This window comes from Oratosquilla oratoria, chromosome 11 (genome assembly GCF_046742065.1).
Source record: "Oratosquilla oratoria isolate Oo_2021 chromosome 11, ASM4674206v1, whole genome shotgun sequence".
NCBI classification, from domain to species: Eukaryota; Metazoa; Arthropoda; class Malacostraca; order Stomatopoda; family Squillidae; genus Oratosquilla; species Oratosquilla oratoria.
In genome coordinates, this window is record NC_134787.1 from 57,608,433 (window position 1) to 57,614,808 (window position 6,376).

A 6,376-nucleotide genomic window follows, 5' to 3' on the forward strand; every position below is an offset into this window, starting at 1 on the left:
GTTCACTTTAGATTGTTTTGTGCATATATCGGAACTCGTTAGACAAGCATGATGCTTACAACTTACGGCTGCTTGCGAATCATTTCAGAAAATATATTTTGCTGACACTTGCTTCACAGAAGCCACAAACTTAATTTATTAGCTACATAAAACACCTTAGTTATGGTGATGAAGCAGCACTAGTTAGTAATCAATTGATTTTAATTACAATCCTGCAATTTTGCTAGCAATGGCTTTCAAACTCTTGATAATGATACAGTCAGTGGTGGTTCGTGATATGAAATGACGGTGGGAAGAGGGGGGAGTCTACATATGCAACAGTGTCAACACAAACACCGTTCCGGGGAACTGCAACCGTTGAGAATGTAGTGCATTTTTTATGACAACCGCCGATAGTCTGGGCGAAATAAACACCATTCGAGAACCAAGCCTTTATTACACATAGTACAAAGTTCCGTTCGTTGGAGTTTTATTCAAGTACTTCATCCGTGTGAAACGTTGTACTATATTCAGTAATTATTTTCTCTTCAAATGTTGTGTTGACACCGTGTCGTGTGTGTTTTCAGTCCCTTAATTTCATCCCGTCACGAGCCGCCATTGCTTGCAAAACCAGAATGAGTTCAGATATACGTCTCTGTGAAATGGTTAGGTAATACATGCACTAAAAGAAAATTAGTGTAATTGTTTTACAAACAAATATGAGACCCTAATTGTTAATAAATTAAGATTCATGAGATATTAAATGATTCATTCACAAATTCTAGAAATTTGTATGATTACTTGTATCAAAGTCTAATTGTATTGATGCAGAGACTTAATGTGCAAAAAAGTCATGTTACAAATCCATCTGATGTTTATTTCGTAAGGCATTTTAGCGAACAAGAATCTAGTACATGTTTTCCAAAAACTGACACTTGTAATACTCTGGGTTTGTTTCCCGAAAAAATATGTATACTTGTGTTTTAATTTCAATGCACACACACACACACACACACACACTTCAACGAACGGACGGCTTAGAAGACGTTCTGAAGAAAATTGAGGTTTCGTGGATACCAACGCAAAGAGAAGTGCCTATTGTATTTACAGGGTGGGGGAAATTGCTCGTGGGGTAGTGGGAAAGTAGGGAAAGAGGAGAAGGGGAGGGATTGCTGAGGGAAATGGAAGGAAATGAGGAAGGAGAGGACTTGGCCCAGGCAGACAGGCGAAAGGTAAACAAACGGCCCCCCGACCAGCTGAGCGACGATGAAATGTCTAATAAAAATGTAAAGATTAGAAGTATAGATAAGAGCAATACAGTAGAAAGTGATGAGAATATTTTCCAGTGATTTAAAGAGGGTGGGGGGGACACAAACCCCCCCCCCCGACTGACAAGACTAGAAGAGAAGGTCGATAAGATGAACGAGGACTTGGAGCTTAGGTTCGGTCATGTTAACAACATTGTACAGAGGGTTGAAAAATTGGAAGAACTAGAGAAGGCGAACAAAAACTTAACTAAGGAAATTGAAGAATTAAAAAAACAGTTAAAAGAAGTAAAAGAAGAGAATAAATTCTTAAAGGAAAATAATAAGGAGAACAAGGAGGGTTGGAAAAAAATCCAAGGAAATAGCAAAGTTGCATTCACTGACATAGACAGCAAATGAATGAACAAACTGAAAACTCAGTTATTAAAGTGATGAGACAGAAGGAGAATATAGTAAGAGACTTAGCAGACAGAAAGAAATGTATAATTATATTAGGAATGGAAGAGAAACATAACCCAGATAGAACCACAAGAATCAAAGAGGAAAATGAAAAAGTAAGAAATTTACTAGAATTAGTTCAGGAAGATGAACCAGAAATAATGAAACAAATCGAAGAGAAATTCAGGCTCGGGAAATATAGTACAGACAAGACCAGACCAATTAAGATTAAATTCAGGTCACAAACTACGGCTGAGAATATCTTATCCAAAACAGGGAAACTAGCAACAAGTGAACAATATAAAAAGGTATGGATAAAAAGGGAAATGAATAAAGAGGAAAGAGAGGAAGAAAAACAGAAAAGACTTGAAGCTAAGGAAAAAAAACGAGATAAGAACGGAGTCAGAAAAAGAGAGATTCTATTGGAGAGTAGTGAATATGAAACTAAAGAAAGTCGACATACAAGAGAAAAACAAAAGGGAAACAGAGAACACAATGGAAGTGGCAGAAAACTAAGAGTGTCTTACACAAATATAGATGGATTAATAACAGGATTGAATGAGCTGAATGATTATTTGAAAGAAAACAAAACAGACATAATGGGAATTGTAGAAACAAAATTAAAAGGTCCACTACCACCCAACAGTGTAGGACATGATGCATATAATTATTGGATTAGAAACAGAGTGAAAAAGGAAGGGGGTGGAGTTATGTTCCTGACTAAGAAGGATATAAATGTGAAGTGTGTCACATATGGAAAGAATACAGTAGAGATGATAATGATGGAAGTAGAAGACAGAGATAAGAAGAGCAGAAAGTTTGTGATAAATTATGTGCCCCCGAAAACAGCCTCATGGGAAGAGAGTGAACATAAAAGTATGTTAGAGGACACAAAGATAACAAAACAAGATAATGGAAGAGGGAGGAAAAATAGTTATGATGGGCGACTTTAATTGCAAAGAAATCTGCTGGGAAGAAATGACAGTAAAGGGTGGAGACGGCTCATGGGGAAACGCTCTACTTGAGATGGTTACTGACCATACAATGACACAATGGATACAGGAGAACACTAGGTATAGAAATGAAGAAGAGCCATCGAGACTAGACCTAATAATTACATCTGAACCTAGAATAGTGGACAAAATTGAATATAAAACACCAATAAGTAAAAGTGACCACATATTGATTGAACTGGAACTTAATGAAGAAAAATATATGAAAAGAAATGAACAATATAGAAAAGGAAGAATGATGTATGAAAAAACAAACTTTGATAAAATAAGAGAATTCTTTTAAAAGGAAAACTGGGAAGAAATATACAAAGAAGAAACAACAGTAGAAGAGAAATAGAATATTTTGACAAGATTTTACAAAAAAGGAGTGGAAAAGTATGTCCCAAGACAAAAACAAGAAAAAGAATATGTAAAATGCTGGTACAACAAAAGTTGTAGGGAGTTAAAAGACAAAAGAGACAAAGCCTGGACCAGATGGAAAAAAGACAGAAGACCTGAAAAATGGAAAATATATACCTGTTATAGAAATGAATATGTACAAACGTGCAGAGAGGAAAAGAGAAAATATGAAAAAGATATCAAAGAAAAGTGTAAAGATCAACCAAAACTATTCTACAGATTTGTAAACAATAAACTGAAAAACAAACAAGACTTGGAGAAATTAAGACAAGAGGGAGTTGAATACACTGAGGAAATGGAAATGGCGGAAATTATGAACAAACATTTTAAATCAGTGTTTACAAGGGAGAACATACAACCTGAAGAGAACGAATGGAAAGAGAAAGTCCCCCCTATGGAAGAAATAGAAGTAACAAAGAATGAAATATTAACACACTTGAGTAATCTTGATGTCAGAAAATCGCATGGACCAGATGAAATAGCAAACTGGATACTGAAAGAATGCAGGAATGAACTGGCAGACAAAATACATAGCATACTAAATAGTTCCTTGAAAGAAGGAAAAGTTCCAGAAGATTGGAAAAAAGCAAATATAGTACCTATATATAAAGGAGGAAATAAAGAAGAACCTACCAACTATAGACCAGTCTCTCTAACAAGTACAATAGCAAAAATTTGTGAAAGAATTATCAAAAGTAGATGGGTAAAATATTTAGAAAAAAAAACAAAGTGTTAAATCCAAGGCAATTTGGATTCAGACAAGGACGATCATGCGTCACCAATTTAATATGTTTCTATTCAAGGCTAATAGATATAATACAAGAAAGAGATGGATGGGCGGACTGTGCATTTTTAGACCTAAAGAAAGCTTTTGACAAAGTACCACATAAGAAGTTGCTTAAGAAATTAGAAACTGAAGGAGGAATACAGGGCAAACTACTAAATTGGATGGAAGACTTTTTGCAAGAAAGAAAAATGAGAGTAGTGATAAGAAACCAACACTCAAAATGGGATGAAGTAATAAGCGGTGTTCCGCAGGGAACAGTTCTGGCCCCAATAATGTTTGCTATATATATTAATAATATGGATGAAGGAATTGAAAGCTATATGAGCTTCTTTGCAGATGATGCAAAACTACTGAAAAGAGTGAAAACTGAATAAGATTGTGAATCACTACAGAGAGATCTAAATAAAGTACAGGAATGGAGTAGGAAGTGGGAGATGGAGTTCAATACAAAAAAGTGTAGTATAATGGAATTTGGAAAAAGCAAAAACAGAATAACAGGAGCATATAAATTGGGAGAAGAAGGAATAAAAAAAGTAGAAAATGAGAAGGACCTGGGAGTCATTGTTATGAATAATATGTCACCTGAGAAACATATAAATAAGATTTTTGGAGAAACTTATAATTTGATAAGAACAATCAAAGTTGCATTTACATACCTGGATGAAGAAATGGTGAAGAAAATCCTAATCACCCTGATAAGACCAAGATTGGAATATGCAGCAACGATATGGTCACCAAGTACAAAAAAATGTATAAAAAAAATTGAAAGAATACAAAGAGCAATTACAAAATTGGCACCAACACTCTCAAAACTATCATATGAAGAGAGACTAGAAAAACTTGAACTACAGACACTAGAGCAAAGAAGAGAGAGAGGAGATTTGATAGCTATTTACAGAATCATGAAAGGCATAGAAATTACTGATAGAGAGAATCTGATAAAATGGGATGGCAGAAATACAAGAGGACACGGAAAAATAAAAAAAGACAGCTATAGAAGAGATTTGAAAAAGAACAGCTTTCCTCACAGAGTAATAGACAGTTGGAACAAGTTAGATGAGAAAGTGGTGTGTGCAAAAACAATACATGAATTTAAAAATAGTTTAGATAAAATGAGATATGAAGACGGGATCCCACGAGCATAGCTCCCCTTCCCGTAAAATACAACAAGGTAAATACACACAAACTCATATATATATATATATATATATATATATATATATATATTTATATATATGTATATATATTTATATATATATGTATATATATATGTATATATATGTATATATATATATATATATATATTGGAAAGAAACAATTTTATAAAAATATAGCGACTGTGGCGTTGTAAAGCTAGCAGTGAACATTTTCTTTGTTTACTATGACACTTTTTTTGGGACAGTGTGAATGTGTATTATAGTATATAAAACTTTTAATACCCCGGACAATTTTTAAATAAAGTTATCCTAAGGGAATTAACCTTAAGAATATAGATACATCAAACGTACATAGTTCACTCAGAGAGGACATTTAATATTAGTTCTGAAAAGTAGCGACTTGTGCTATGCGTACCAAAAAGTAGCGACTTGTGCCATGCGTACCAAAAAGTAGCGGTGACGCGGACATCTCTCATGAACTGTCAATAGTATTGTTAGAACTTCTAACTGGGAGGTGTTGCAGGTTTAAGTTACAAGTTGATTGTAGGTTTCTCCATGTAAATGGTGACTGATCTGGCGACTCGGCTCCCTTCAAGCGATGGAAGTTATTGCCTTCAAGTTAATTTTAGTGTGGTTGTCAAGTGACGTGTTGTTGAGGACACAATTATTAGTGATATTGTGTTTTTATGGCGCAATTTTGGGGAGGATTTACGTCAAAATGGCAGAAAAATTATCTTGTTATCAAAAGATTATTTTTCAGAGACCATATCCCTCACCTCAGAATGACCCAGTCACTATTTCTCTCTCTCTCTCTCTCTTTCTCAAAAAAGTGCAACTTATTCCTGCAACAACATTTACCAGAAGTAGAAGTTCAATCTAGGTTCAGGTTTCAAGACAGACGTTCACGCTATTGGAGCAAAAGACTAGTCACCTCGTGATGCACATGCTGTATATTTATGTATTCCTATTTTTGTTCAACTTTGATATCTTGTCTGATTCAAATACGTTTTAAAGATTAAAATTCTTCGAGATATGTTTTGAACTTTTATCATTCTCACACCTTCTCGAAGGTAGATACATAAGACAAAGAAAACGTTCAATACAACCGTGATAACGCTACCGTCGCTACCCACTGTGTTTACCTATTTGTAATATGCAGCTTCCTGTCCCCATATATTAAATTTTGCTTTGAATTCATTTATGTTATCTGCCTAGACCGCTCCTTTTCACCTTTTCATGAATTAATTAATTTCTTTGAAAAACCGTAACGTCCCTCTAGCATTCCGTCGTAAGTTTCTTGATATTACTTTGCACCATTTCGATTGCTATCCATTGTAT

The 6,376-nt window shown here is 34.7% G+C and overlaps 1 protein-coding gene across 1 annotated transcript in view; it reads left to right on the forward strand.

Annotated features, from left to right (window-relative positions):
• The window catches only part of LOC143030059 (uncharacterized), a 782,825-nt gene that overhangs the window by 706,465 nt on the left and 69,984 nt on the right, over positions 1-6,376 (forward strand). The gene's annotated exons all lie outside the window — the stretch shown is intronic.